Here is a 16,524-nt window from a genome sequence, read left to right on the forward strand (position 1 = left end):
TATATGCTGCCTCTATTCCCACTTTGCTGAGAGTTTTTATCATAAATGGGTGCTGGATTTTATTAAATGCTTTTTGCTGTACCTATTGATATGATCATGTGATTTTTATCCTTCTTTTTTTCTCACTAAACTTAGTTTTAATGGGCCTCAAAATTCTGTGACAGATTTTTGGTCAAGTTGTTTTCATTACAAGTACTGATGTTAAAAACTAATAATTTTAAAACTACCATTCACACACAGAAACAAATGGCTCACAAAACATTCTCTTTTCCTTCTGAAGGTTTTACAATTCATTGTGATAATTAGTCTTTCCTTCCTTTTGCTTACGTGTTGTATCATGTTTATTGATTTGTGAATATTACACCAACCTTTCCTTCCTGGAATGAATCCCACTTGATCATTATATGTGATCTTTTATTGTACTGCTATATCTGGTTTGCCAATATTTTGTTGATGATATTAACATCTGTGTTCATCAGGGATATTGGCCTATAATTTTCTTTCTTTGTAGTGTCTTTATCTGGTTTTGAAATTAGGGTAATGCTGGCCTTGACTTCACTAAACATCAGAGAGATGCACATTAAAATCACAATGAGGTATCACTTCACACCTGTCAGAATGGCTACCATCAACAAATCTACAAACAACAAGTATTGGACAGGATGTGGAGAAAAGGGAACCCTCATGCACTATTGGTGGAAATGCAGGCTCATGCAGCCACTGTGGAAAACAGTATGGCTTTGCCGGAGACAGCCCATGCAGTAGCTTACATGGGCTGAAATTGGATACTGGCAGGTCTCGCTGGCTGAAATTACATACCAATGGCTCTACTGATCTGGAGTCATGGGAGCACCCGTGCTTCCATGGCTCCACTGGGCATTGCTCTCGTGGGAACTCTACAGCAGCCTCATTTTCACTGTGGCCTTCTTTCTGGGTGATGTGCCAGCACTTCTGAGAGATTCCATTTGTTGATATCTAGGTGGAGGTAGTCATATTCCCATGCTGCTGCGTGGCAGGGATCAAGCCCCCACAATTTTGGATAGCACGGCCGCCATGCTGTGGGTGACACTTCCCCCATAACTTTGGGTGGGAGTTGTCTGGCCCACTGAATCCCTGGCAATGGCTTTCCCTTTTAAGCCCTAGGACACATCCCTGATGATCTCTGAATGGCCTTGAAGGTCGTTCTTCCTTACATTGAAGAATAGCATACATTCACATAAAACTAGCTCTTTGATTCACTCCTGTAAAATCAAAGTCCAGAAACCTTCCTTCATTCCTTCCTGACTCCTTCCCTTTAAATTTAAATAGACTGTTTTCCTGTCAGAGAGGCTGGTTAAGTCCCTAGTTGACACCCATACTAATTTATTTTTTAAATGTTTTAAATTTATCTTTATTGTTGAAAGTATTACAGATGTCCCCTTTCCTCCCCTATTGACCCCTTTTAGCCCACCACCGCCCCCCACCCCAGGCCCTCGCCATACCATTGTGTGTCCATGGGTTATGCATATATGCACACAAGTTCTTTGGTTGATTTATTCCCAACCACCGACCCTTCCCAGGCCTTCCTTCTGAGATTCCACAGTCTGTTCCATGCTTCTATGTCTCTGGATCTATTTTGATCATCAGTTTATTTTGTCCTTTAGATTCCACATATGAGTAAGATCATATGATACTTATCTTTCTCTGACTGGCTTATTTTGCTTAGCATAATGCTCTCAGGTCCCTCCATGCTGTATCAAAGGATAAAAGATCCTTCTTTTTTACTGCTGCATAGTATTCCATGGTGTAAATGTACCACAGCTATTTTATCCACTCATCTTCTGATTGACACTTGGGCTGTTTCCAGATCTTAGCTGTTGTAAATTGTGCTGCTATGAACATAGGGTGCATATATTCTTTCTGATTGGTGTTTGGGGTTTTGACAATGTGGTATCACCTCACACCTGTCAGAATGGCTACCATCAACAAACAAAAAGTGCTGGGGAGGATGCAGAGAAAAGGGAACCCTAATATACTGCTTGTTGGAATGCAGACTGGTGCAGCCACTATGGAAAACAGTATGGAGTTTCCTCAAAAAATGAAATATGGAATTGTCATTTGACCCTATCATTCCACTTGTAGGAACATACTAATCTATTTATCAAAGAGTCTTTGGTTACACTTTCAATCTTCTCTTCCAGACATGCCTTTTCATTTTTTGCAATATGGTTAGGCAAACAATTTTTCAAATTGTTAGTTCTGTTTCCCTTTTGATTAACAATTCTGTCTTTAAGTCATATCTTTCCTTGCACTTTACTATGAACATTCAAGAGAAAGTGAGCCACATTTTTTTAGGTAATTGTCACAGTAGCACCTTCATATTTTAATACCAATTTCAGTCTTATCTCACTGAGGTTTCTATAACAAAATACCAGAAACTAAGTGGTTTATAAACAGGAGTTTATTGCTCATATTTAGAGGCTGAAAGTCTGATATTTGGGTGCCAGAATGGTCAGGAAAGGGCTTTCGTCTGGATTTCAGGCTCCTGAATTTTTGCTGTGTTTTCACATGGTGGAAGGCGCCCAGAGGGTTTCTCCAGCCTAATTTATAAGAGCATTGATCTCATTCATGAGGGCTGTGCTCTCATGACTGATTATTTCCTAAAGGCTCCACCTTCTAATACAATCTCATTAGGCATTAGGATTTCAAAATATGAATTTCGGTACAACACAGACATTCAGACCACAGAGACTACCATACACCACTTCCAATAAGGATAACCAGACAGAAGATCCATAAAGAAACTAAAGACTTGAATTTTATAGACTGTTTGTATCTAACAGACATAACAGAACACTCCACTAAACAAGAGCAGAATACACATTTTTATTAAATGCACAGACCTGAAACATCCTCCAGGATAAACAATCTGCTAGGCCATGGAAAAGCCTTGATGAATTTTAAGACTGAAATCATACAAAATATTTTTTTCCTGATCATAATAGAATGAATCTAGAAATCAATAGCAGAAAGAAAACTGGAAAATTGACAAACATGTGGAAATAATACAACACATACTTATACACCCAATAGGTCAAGAGAGAAATTATAAAGGAAACTAGAAAACATCTTGAGATAAATAAAAATGAAAATACAAAATATAAAAAATGATGTGTGTAGCCAAAAACAGTGGTTTAGAAGGCAATTTATTGGTAGAGACAATATCTTTGCTTGCAGATGGCATGATGTTACTTGTAGAAACCCTAAAGATTCCACAGATAAAACTGTTACAACTAATAAAGGACTTCAGCAAAGTTGCTGAATACAAAATCGACATGCCAAGATGAGTTGTGTTTCCATATACTAAACAATAACTATTCTGAAAAGAAAATTAAGAAAACAATACCATTTATAATAATACTAGAGGTGTAGTGCACCCTCTCCAACCGGGACCCTTCGGAGGATGTCCAACTGTCGGACATCCTTCTCACAATCCGGAACTGCTGGCTCCCAACTGCTTGCCTGCCCCCCTGCCTGATCACCCCTTAACCATTCCCCTGCCACCCTGATCAATGCCTAACTGCTCCCCTGCAAGCCCAATCGCCCCCAACTGCCCTCCCCTGCCAGACTGGTTGCCCCCAACTGCCCTCCCCTGTTGGCCCAGTCACACCCAACTGCCCTCCCCTGCCGGCCTGTTCCCCCCACAACTGCCCTCCCCTGCCGGCCTGGTCACACCCAATTGCCCTCCCCTGCAGGCCTTGTATCCCCCAACTGCCCTCCCCTGCCAGCCTGGTCACCCCCAACTGCCCTCCCTTGCCGGCCATCTTGTGGTGGCCATCTTTTGACCACATGGGGGAGGCCATCTTGTGCGAGGGTGTGACAGTCAATTTGCATATTACCGCTTTATTATATAGGATAGAAAATTATGAAATGTATAGGAATAAACTTAAGTAATGAGGCAAAATACCTGAAAATTAAAAAACTATAAAATGTTGCTTAAAAATTACAGAAAACAAGTAAATGGAAAGACATTTCATATTTGTAGAATGAAAAACTTACTATTGGTAGCATCTGATTACCACTCACAGTGAGCTGAAGATTCACACAATATCTATCATAATCTCCATAATATTTCCAGCAGAAATAGAAAAATCCACCCTAAAGTTTATATATTATCTCAAAAGATCTCTAAAAAACAAACAATCTTTTAAAAGAAGAGCAAAGTTTGAGATCTCTCACTTCTTGCTTTCAAAACTTACTGCAAACTTATAGTAATTGAAACAGTTCTGGCATAAAGAAAGAAACATAGACCAATGAAATAGAATAATGTTTCCAGAAGTAAAGGCTCATAAATATGTGAAATAATTTTCAACAAGGGTGCCAAGATCATTAAATGGAAAAAGGACAGTCCTTTGAACATATTTTCTTGGAAAAATCAGTAATAGAACACTTATTTTACACAAAAATTAACTCAAAATAAGAGAAAATACCTAATGATAAGAGCTAGAACTATAAAACTCTTAGAGGAAAAAATAGGGGGGAAACTTCATGACATTGGGTTTGGCAATGATATCTTAGATATAACACCAAAAGCACGGATAACAAAAGAAAAAAATAGATAAATTGGACTTCATCAAAATTAAAAATATTTGTGTAACAAAAGACAACATTAACAGAGTGCAAAGACTCTCCCATTAAATGAAAAAATAATATGTATATCCAATAAATTCAATATTCAGAATATACAAAGAACTTCAATAACACAACAGAAAACCCAAACAACCCAATCTAAAAATGGGCAAAGAATTTGAATAAACATTTCTGTGAAGAATATATGCAAATGGCCAATAAGCACATGAAAAGATGCTTAACATCACTAATCATTAGGGAAATGTAAATTAAAATCACAATAACACTTCATGACCATTAGGATAGCTATCAAAGGAAATTTTTTAAAAATAACAAGTATAGGTGATGCTGTGCAGAAGTTGACATCCTTTTGCATTGCTGACAACAATTTAAAATGGTTTACTCTCTGTTGAAACAGTATGTTGATTCCTTAAAAATTTAACATAGCGGTATCATTATGATCCAGCAACTTCACTTTTGGATATATTCCCAACATATTTGAAAGCAGGACCCAAAAGCGTATTTGTACACCAATTTCATAGCAGCATTATTCACAATAGTGAAAAGATGGAAGCAAATCAAATGTCTATCAATGGATGGAAGGAGGAACAAAATTTAGCATGTATATACACAATGGAATATTTTTCAGCCTTAAAAATGAATGAAATTTTTACATGTGTTACAGCATGGATAAATCTTGAAGAAAATATGCTAAGTGAAATAAGCCAGACACAAAAAGACAAATATCATATGATTCCACTTATATGAACTACCTAGAAAAATATATAATAATAAAAGCATAATATGCAAATCCACCAAACAGCCATTCAGACGTCCTTCTAGAGTTGACTGGACGACCTTCTGGATGAAGCCAGGGCTGCAGCCAGGGTATTGAGGCTGCTGCTGTGGCTGCGAGGGAGGGATTGAGGCAGCCACCATGGCTGTAAAGGCCTATTCATGCATTGGGCCTCTAGTCAATTCATAAAGGCATAAACTGTAACGGTGGTTGCCATGGGCTTGGGATTGTAAGTACAGAGTTTCAGTTTGGGGAATAGGAAAAGTTCTGGTGATGGTGGTGATGTTTGCAAAACAAGGTGAATGCACTTAATGCCACTGAACTGTACACTTAAAATGGTTAAAATGAAAACATTTTATGTTGTGTATATTTTAACACAATAAAAGAAATGAAAAAAACTTTAATGTGGCTGCAAATATGAAAAATTAATTTAAGGAGAATAAAAGTGGGTATTAGAAACCAGTTACATCTTGGCCATTCTTGCTCAGTGGTTAGAGTGTCAGTCCATGCTCTGAAGGGTCGTGGGTTTGATTCCCAGTCAAGGGCACATACCTGGGTTGCAGGTTCTATCCCCAGCCCTGGTCAGGCCACATGCAGGAGGCAGCCAATTGATGTGTCTTTCTCACATCGATGTTTCTCTCTCTCTCATCCTCTCTCTCTCTCTCTCTCTTTCTCTCTCTCTCTCTCTCTCTCTCTCTCTCTCTCTCTCTCTTTCTCTCCTTCCTAGATCCCTCCCTTCCACTCTCTCTAAAACTCAATGGAAAAAATATCCTCTGGTGAGGATTAACAACAACAAAAGAAACCAGTTATAAGTTTTTTAACTGTAGTCTCTAGTCTCATGTACTTTTAATGTGTACTAGGGGCTACTACAATGCCTTTTTAAAAAATAAAATTTGCCAAAATATTGGTATCTTGCACCAATATAAATAATAAGCCTGGTACAGAGGAAGTGAACCAAAGGTATTAACTTTATTGCAAAATACATAAAAGTTCACAAGGAATGTAATTCAATGATTATTTTAAGAGAAATAAAACTGGATTTGTAACTGAAGGCAAAGACCCCATAGAATGAATGTTGGTGTATCCCCCTAGAAAGGAGAAATATTTTAATTATGGAGGAGCAGAAATCAAGGGAATTGTGCCTCCCTAAAGGACACCTACACTTGTGACATGTACTAGGCATGTTTGATTCAATGTGTAGTATATTCTGTCAACATTTTGTAAGGAAGACAGGGAGAAAAGGGGACTAATTATTAGTTTTTACCCATTCTGGTAAAGAATTCCTTTACCAGTATATTCTGTTCTGATATCTTTATTGCCTAAAGGATTGCTTCATATATCACAATAGGTAGAAATGTTCTTCAATACCTAGGAGCCTCTCACTCATATAATAAGAACAATTGTATGTGTGAGCTGCTATGAATACTTATAGACAATACTAGAGGCCTGTTGCACAAAGAGATTTGTGCAATAGGCCTTCCTTTCCCCTGGCTGCTGGCACCGGTTTTCCTCCGGCACCCGGCACCCAGGCCTTTGCTCTGGCTGGAGCCTGCCCCTGGGCCGTCAGGCTTCGCTCCACTGCTTGGAGTCTATGTATGCAAATTAACCGCCATCTTTGTTAGGTTAATTTGCATACTCCTCTGATTGGCTGGTTAGCGTAACGAAGGTATGGTCAATTTACATGTTTGTCTATTATTAGGTAAGATGCTATGCAAAATAAAAAATATGTAGCATGTTCTGTTATATAAACTTCTGTGGCAATAGCCCTTACTAGTGTAAGTAGAAAGAGAGTATGACTCTGGTCTGCTTGAAATCCTTTTCTGTGAGTCCTCAATGTTCTTGGTTCCTTGTAGCTTTTTTTTTTTGCATTGAGATTTTCCACATCTCACTACACAGACACCCCTTATTATTAAGTCTTAGTCTCACTTTATACACTTTTTTGAAAAGCATTCTTAAGGATTTAGTCCTCAGGTGACCTCTGAAACCAAGCCTGTAATGCCATAGCTCCTGCTAACCGACACCCTGTCTCTGCTCTCTGCAGGGACTGACTTTATACTGCTCTGGCAGATGCAGTCACTCTTCATGCTGTGAAGACAGCTACAGTTTTCACTCCCCCCACCTCTTTATGAGAAGAGTATTATCCTGCTAGAAATTCAAGCTGATATACAACAGCTCCCACCCCACCAAGAAAACCACTGAGGCCATGCACACGTTTGCTGGCTGCCACGACACTTTCTATTTAATGCCATTTGCTAAACACAGAAACTACGTATTTTAACATTTAATAACCTTATGGCCAATGACATATATTTTAACCTTTCTGATAGAATTACAATGTTAGAGCATATGTAGCCATGTCCACTGAGTTTTAGTTTTATTCTTTAAAAGCAGGAGAAAAATGGAGGCCATTTTTCCGTAGGTAATAGGGCCAGGGAGAGCCATCATCTCAAATTAGTAAATATTCGACATCTGGTTAGCCCGGATTCTAATAGTCAAACAAGTGAAAGGATGTGTACATAGAAAGATAAAATACTCTAGTCAAAGTAAATAGTATTTAATCCCTCTGGATGTCAGAAACAGGCCAAAAATGGGTAGCTTTTAGTAACATTTATTGAACATATTTGTTTATTGATTTCAGAGTGGAAGGAAGAGAGAGAGAGAAATAGAAATATCAATGATGAGAGAGAACTATTGATCGGCTGCTTCCTGAATGCCCCCCACTGGGGATGAAGCCTGCAACCTGGACATGAGCCCTGACCTGAAATTGAACCTTGACCTCTTGGTTCATAGGTTGCCACTCAACCACTGAGCCATGCTGGCCAGGCAGTAGAGTTTACTTAAATCAAAAAGTACATTTACATTGCTGCCCCTAAGAGCCATGGAAAGAAGTTTATCTGGAAGAATTAGTAGGCACGAAATTTCAAGGACAATCAATATAAAGGAAACGTTATAAAGGTAACTGCTGGTTTTGAATCTACTTTATCAATAACTAGCCTTGTGCTCTTTGCCATGTCAGTTATTCTCTTTATGACTGCATTTCTTCATCTGTGAAAGAGGGAAAGATAGTACCTACCTCATTATGCTATTTTAAGGACATGTACTATATTAATACATGTAAGGTATTTATAGAAGTACAAGGCTTATAAGTAAGTAGCCAATAAATATTAAAAGTTAGCATTGACATTATAATACTCATTGACATCAACATCCTGAGAATACTCCAAAAACAGTAATGAGGGGGTGGTCTTTTCTACCAAAAAATTACATATTATAAAGTAAAACCTGTTGGGGTCCAACCCCAGCAGGTCCAGGGGTCCCCAAAGGTGTGGACAGAGTCGGCGAAGAAGGAATGACACGGAGACAGCCTTCAGTTGATCAGCAGCCTAGCCAGGATCTCTAGCCATGATCTCCAGCCAGGTTCTGTTGCCATGTTCTCTCGCTAGGTTCTCCAGCCAGGTTCTATCCAGGTTCTCCTGCCATGTTCTGTCTAGGTTCTCCAGCCAAGATCTGTAGCCAGGTTCTGTCCAGGATCTTTTGCCATGTTCTCTCGCTAGGTTCTGTCTAGGTTCTGTCTCTAGGTTCTGTGTAGGTTCTCCAGCCAAGTCCTGTCTCTAGGTTCTGTGTAGGATCTCCAGCCAAGTCTTGTCTCTAGGTTCTGTGTAGGATCTCCAGCCAAGTCTTGTCTCTAGGTTCTGTGTAGGATCTCCAGCCAAGTCCTGTCTCTAGGTTCTGTCTCTCTCTAGGTTCTGTGTCTAGGTTCTGAGTCTAGGTTCTGTCTCTAGGTTCTGTCTAGGATCTCCAGCCAAGGTTCTGGTCGGAGTTCTGGTTAGGAACTGATGAGGGTCTGATGAGGATCTGATGTTTATTGTCTTGTTACATCCGTATTTATACCAGCCGATTTTAATCTTGTCAATTTCTATTACAAAGGTTAGGGCGTTTCTTATCTCCATTCCAGGGAGTAAAGATTATGTAGCTTAACTACCCGCCTGGCACTTAATTAAGGGGTTGTATCCCATCCCTAACCTCAGGGAAGAATCCCCACCTGGGGAAACAACCTTTCTCGGAGAGGTGACCTTGGTTAAAACACATGGCACTAAGGAGAGCAAACAAATTAAGAACAATATGCTATATATGCCAGGTCCCTTGAAACATATGCTGTGCAGATGTTTCTTTTCTGCAGCGACTGTGTCAAACAGCAAGGATGGACCAGCTCCCAGCAAAAACCAAGTAAAATAATATGACATCACCAAAAAGGTAGATCAATGGAATGGATTAAAAGTCTGCATATTATTGTATTTGATAATTGAAGCATCTCATATTAGTGAGTAAAGAATGAATTAGTCAATTCATTGGGCTGGCAAACTGATTAAGTATATATAAACAAAAATAAATGTAGATCTCTAATTCATGAAATGTACCAAAATAAATAACATATTAAAAAACTTACCAGGTCTACCAGTTAATAATGCAGATTTTGTAATCAAAGAAAACATGATAATTTCAAGAGAAACATCAAAAGTGCTTTATTCAAAGTAATGTCCATCGCTAGCTAAACATTTCCCCCATCTTTCAGGTAATTGTGGATACCATCGCAATAGAACTTTTCTTGTTTTGAGGCAAACCATTCAGAGACCCAATTTTCCACTTCTTCATACGTTTTGAAGTGCTGCTCAGAAAGTGCATGTGCCATCGATCGAACGTAACCTGAAGGAGCAAGGTCTGGGGAATACCGCGGATGGGTTCCCAGGCAAGATCTTTTAATGTGTCTTTAACTGGTTTGAAGTGTGTGATGGTGCATCATCATGAAGCAAAATTACTTTGCCATGTCTTCTGGCCCATTCTGGTGGTTTTATGATCAAAGCATGGTTCAAACTGATTATTTGTTGTCGGTAGTGATCAGTATTAACGGTTTCACCTGGTTTTAGAAGTGCATAATCCACCACACCTTCCTGATCCCACCAAACGCAGAGCACTGTCTTCTTTCCAAAGCGATTTGGCCTTGCAGTCGATGTTGATGGTTGACCTGGATCAACCCATGATTTTGTGCCTTTGGGATTCTCAAAATAAATCCACTTTTCATTGCCAGTCACAATTCCATGCAAAAAAAGATTCTTTCGTGCCATTGATGACTTTTCGGTTTTCCATTTGTCTTTCATTCAGTTGATGTGGCACACATTTTCTTTCCTTTAAAATCTTTCCCATTGCTTGTAAACAATCGGAAATTGTTTACTGAGCAACATTTAATCTTTCTGCAAGTTGTTTTTGAGTTTGACACGCATCTTCATCCAATAATTGTTGTTCTTCAAACTTTTTCGGTTGACCTGGACATTCTTTGTCTTTCACATTGAAATCATCACTTTTAAAGCATTTAAACCAGTGTTCACAAGTACCTTGAGATGCAGCATGTTCACCATAAGCTTCCCGAAGTATACGATAACTTTCAGCAGCACTTTTCTTCAAAATAAAATAATGAATTATAACTTCCTAAAAATGTTCTTTTTTGGCACAAAATTCGACATTTTTAAGAGTAAAAATATGATGTTAACACCTTCAGCAAATTTGACATATGAAGTTTTGAAGCTTGTTGTCAATACAACAAAATAGCATACACATCAAATCGCATATATATCAACATATGTATAACTCCATCTAGTGCAAAAAAATCAGCATTATTAACCGGTACACCTAGTAAAGTGCCAAATATAACTAATGAAGACAAAAATCCCACACAGATATATGTGAATATGTACTTGTCTCAGAGAGGAGAAAGTGTTTCTCTAGTTCAAAATTTGGGTGTCTCCAAGACCACCCTTACTTCTGATACCAACTTTGCATGTTTGGGGTTTTCCAAGACTACCCTCAGGTTCAAAAATTTGCTAGAAAGAGTCATAGAACTTGTAGAAGCTGTTATATTAGCAGTTATAGTTTATTGTCATAAAAAGTTACTTATTAAAATCAACAATTAAAAAAGCACATAAGGCCCAGCTGGCGTGGCTCAGTGGTTGAGCATGGGCCTATGAACCAGGAGGTCACCGTTCAATTCCCCATCAGGGCACATGCCAGGGTTGCGAGCTCGATCCCCAGTGGGGGGTGTGCAGGAGAGCAACTGATCAATGATTCTCTATCATCATTGATGTCTCTATCTCTCTCTCCTTCTCCCTTCTTCTCTGAAATTAATAATAAAAATATATTATTTATAAGAGCACATAAGGCAGACTTCAGGAGTGTTCTAGGACATGAGCTTCTCATTTTTCTCTTCCAGAGTCCTGTGGACATTGGAAACTTCTCCAAGCAAAGATGTGTGACAATATGTACAGGACATTGCCAATCAGAGAAGCTTACCTAAGCCTTGGCATTCAGAGATTTTACTAGGGCTCCATTCACAAAGACATAATTTACTATCTTAAAGGATGACCTTAGCCTTCAGCCCTTCCAAAGACTGAATTGATACCACATAGTCTGAGCACCTCTCCCCACCATAAATCACATTATTTGCATAGACCAGTGGTCGGCAAACCACAGCTCGCAAGCCACATGCAGCTCTTTGGCCCCTTGAGTGTGGCTCTTCCACAAAATACCACGTGCGGGCACACATGTACAGGCAACGTTGTGGAGTGAAAAAAGATGTGGTGTCGACGATTGAGAAAGGTATGTTGAGATGGTTTGGACATATAGAGAGGATGAACGAAAGGAGAGAGACGAAACAAATATACAAGACGAGTGTGGATGGGAGAGTTGGAAGGGGTCGACCTCAGCGAACGTACCTCAATCAGATTGAGGACGTTTTTAGCAAAGGCCAGCTTAGGAGTACCCTAATTAATAACAATGTACCTACCTATATAGTTTAAGTTTAAAAAATTTGGCTCTCAAAAGAAATTTCAATCGTTGTACTGTTGATATTTGGCTCTGTTGACTAATGAGTTTGCCGACCACTGGCATAGACTATCTGGTGTTGCCCAAGGCTCTTACATAAGCAAAAACATCCTTATCAGGCAAAACATTCCAAGGTTTTAGAGGGTACCCCCCAAGAGCAAAGATCAAACCTCTCTTTAAGCAAATCTCTTTTTGTGCAAGGTTAATCTTCCATGGCACATCTATGTGAAAGAAAACAAAACAGCCGAAACCAGTCTGGCTCAGTGGATAGAGCGTAGGCCTGCGGACTGAAAGGTCCCGGGTTCGATTCCGGTCAAGGGCACGTACCTGGGTTGCGGGCACATCCCCAGTAGGAGATGTGCAGGAGGCAGCTGATCGATGTTTCTCTCTCATCGATGTTTCTAACTCTCTATCTCTCTCCCTTCCTCTCTGTAAAAAATCAATAAAATATAAAAAAAAGAAAAGAAAAACAAAACACCTTGAGTAATAGATTTGGTTCAAAGAAATTTACAAGGTCTGTATATTTAATAGCATGGGGAAATAAAAAAATAAACAAATTGAAAAATATAGTCAGGCAACACAAAACATTTTGGTCAATGACATACCACATATACAATGGTGGTCCCATAGGGTTATAATAGAGCTGAATTTCCTGAGAGAAACGAAAGGATATGTGGTTCAAAATAATTTATTTTTTCTATGACAAGAACAGTATCTGTGGTGCTTGGCAATAGATTCCCTATCCATCACAACACCTCAATTTTATATGCACAGCTTAAATCCCTGTAAATCAACCACTAACCTGCTTTAGCACAGAGGAGCCTGTATCCCAGTGCTACCTCTACAGAGGATGCTACAGCCCTCCCAGATCTAGCCTAATGGTCTTCAGAGTACATTGTTGTAAATTCTTTGTTGAGGACCTAAGATCCTGTATGAACACACAGGCTCATAGGAGCTACCTTAGCAAATATTGAGTGTCACTGCCACTTTAGTAAAAGCTGTCTGTGGTAGTGTGGAGCCAGCCTGTCCCTGTACTTTGGAAATATTTTCAGGTTCTAATGATGTAAAGCATAGATAAGTTTCATGTCTTCCATCAGTTCAATGCTAGAGAGAGCTCTTTGTGACACACAGGGTGAATGGAGAAAAAAAAACCACACTCAAAAAACAAAAGCCCCATGAATTTCCAAAGTGAAAATATTAAGACCTCAGTTCTACACCCTCTCTATGTTGAACACCCTTTCTTAAATGAATACCAAAAAGTTTCTTAATATGACCATTGCTTCAACATGCAATAGCCAAAACCACATTGCCACAACAATGCCCTATGTTCCTCCTGTGAGTCCCTGTTATGGTGAGCTAGGCCTCACCCAGTCAGTCTCCTCGATATTGCTAATCAATTCAGCTGACACCCTGTCAATGGAGTAGCATTGACAGCATGGACAGCTTCAGTTTCAATATCTGATGCTGTCAGAAGGAAGCAGAGTGGATGTTGGGGGGTTGTGGGACACTATTTATAAATCTACAGTATTGTATAATAACGACCTTCAAATTTGCTCACCACTCATCTACTGATTCAATCAGAAAACTTCCAATCCCACAAGCTCCATTCATGGTAAGTGCCCTATACAGGTATAGAATTTTTTCTTTTATATCATATTTTTACTGTATGAAAGGATATGTGGTTCAAAATAATTTTCTTTTATATCATATTTCTAAGTTTGGATGAACCAATACTAAAGTTACAATTGGCCACAATACTCATATAGTAACATTTTGTACAGGTTTTTAGCATACGAGCAATAGGCTGTACCATACAGTCTAGGTGTGTAGTAGGCTATACCATCAAGTTTTGTGTAAGTGCATCCTATGATGTTCGCAAAATGATGAAATTGTCTGATGATGCATTTCTCGAAACATACCTCCATTATTGAGTGAGTCATAACTGTACTTCAAATATGGCAGATGAAATGTAAGCATTCTTAATATATAAAAACTTCTTACAAATAACAAAGAGGAATGACTTAATAATAATAATGATAATAAAGTAGCTGACATTCAATAAACTATATGATATACACTGTTTTGCATAGAATTTTTACATAGAATTTTACATACAATTATTAATTTAATCTTCACAAAATATTATGTACTAGGTACTATTATTATTTCTTATATATGAGGAATGGGAGGGAAAAAGAAGTGCTTTAAAATAATTTTCTGAACAAAAAACAAAATTCATAAAAGAAGGAAAGTCTATTAAATATGGCTAATATTCACAGAAATTTAAAATTAAATTATAATTAAAAATATTTTTCATTTAGATACACAGTGATGAAAATATTGATAATGCTTAATTTTGATAAGTTAGATGAACCAGTATTTGACATTGTGCTACAATTATTTTCATTTTCATTATGTTTAATCAAAATTTTAATTTTACTGAATGTACTTTGGTAGCCTAACTTTTCACATATAATATAATTTCCCATGACCTGAAATATTTTGAAAATGATTGATTTATCATAACTGCATAACATTTACATCATTGGATCTAAATATTTAGGTGGTTTGATTAATTGTATCTTGAAATATAAACTGACTTTTATCTTTTCTTTAGATTATAGCTTAGAGAGGTAAATGTGCATTTTGGATATGGCAGAAATGCAAGAGCAAGGAATAATGTCGAAACTCTTTTTCATCAACAGATACACACTTTCTCATGTTGTAGAACATAAAAGGAACCCTAGCCTATGGATATATCTCCCATTAGATTTCATCTTCTAAAGGTCCTCTTTTAAGACACTAATAACCTTGCGTAGGCAAAAATACGGTGCCACTAATTTTCCAACCTAAATTATTTTAGCACATGCTTTTCTCCAAGACCAATTAGCCTGGAATGCCTTCTGAACTTGGGCAAGAAAAGTGAGAAAATAAAAGGGAATGACTCAGAGAGGGTGTCAGCAAACTACCTTCTTCATACAATTTACTAAGATTGATCCGTTCATCAACATCTACACTTATCTTGGTTTCCTTTAAAGTAAAAAAGGGCCATATAATAGAGCCATAAGGAGGAGGGGAATGCTATCTATGTGAGACCCTGAAATTTTCATCTTTCTTTTCTTACAACATGGCTATGTTCCATGCCTTTTTGTTTTCTGAGACTTATAGGGACTAAATAAGACTAAAGAAATTATCTTCTATACTCCATTCCCTACTTTTCAAAACAGCAAGAACATATAATGTAAATACTATCTAATGGAGTGATTCCGTAGTCTGCTTTTTTAACTTAATGTAGTTTTAACAAACATCATTGCTGGAAAATCCTTTTTATGCCCATCCTTATTGCTTTCTTATAATAATACTAGTTAGAAATAGTATAAAACATAACCATTATTGATTCATCTCACATAAAATAAAAGTTGAATCCTCCCTCTTTTGTCAAAAAGTCATATTTGCATTCTTGCAAAGTAGCACTGTTAACAATCATCTTTAGGTGTTCAGCATAGTGACTACAGTTGTCGCTACCATATTGTATGCCTCATGTTTAAGGCATATCAGAAATAAACTTACAGCGTCATTTTCTTATGTAAAAGTCAAAGAACAGCAGTCTTATTTAACATGTTTTGACTTTGGAAATAAATCCATATCCATTTTGTTTGTGGCTTAACAACTTGAAATCCAGTAGGTGTCTGTACATTGAGTTTTTTAATCAATTGCTCAAGAGTCTTTCTAAGTATGAAATATGGACAGATATCCAAGTTCAATACCTATTTATATCATTCTCCTAACATGAAACATAATCATTTTTCTTGCTTCTTGAAATCCAAATAGTCCTCCAGTAGTCCTTATCACATAAAGTAGAAAAGCTTCAATATCAAGTTACATTTGTACACATTGTGATTGGACTATAGTTTAATATTAGTGGTTGAATTCAGTTTAGATTTGATTATATTCATGTGCTGCTTGTGCATTTTATTTAGATGCTGCAAATCAGGTTTTTTGTAGTAATAAATGATCATTTTCTTGAAGGTCTATTCATTCTTGAAGTACTAACATAATTGTTTTCCTCTTTAATTCTGGTGTTTTTCAGGTGCTCCTTCTACCATCATTGCCACAGGGAAGGGAATTGCACAGCAGAAACAAAGGAAGAAAAAAAGAGGCAATACTCAGGTTTTTCAGTTTTCAAATGATAGACTTTAATAGGACTCAAGTCACAGAAAATTAAGATTGCCAATTTACTATTTTTC

Source organism: Myotis lucifugus, unplaced genomic scaffold (genome assembly GCF_000147115.1).
Source record: "Myotis lucifugus unplaced genomic scaffold, Myoluc2.0 scaffold_13, whole genome shotgun sequence".
In the NCBI taxonomy this organism is placed as follows: Eukaryota; Metazoa; Chordata; class Mammalia; order Chiroptera; family Vespertilionidae; genus Myotis; species Myotis lucifugus.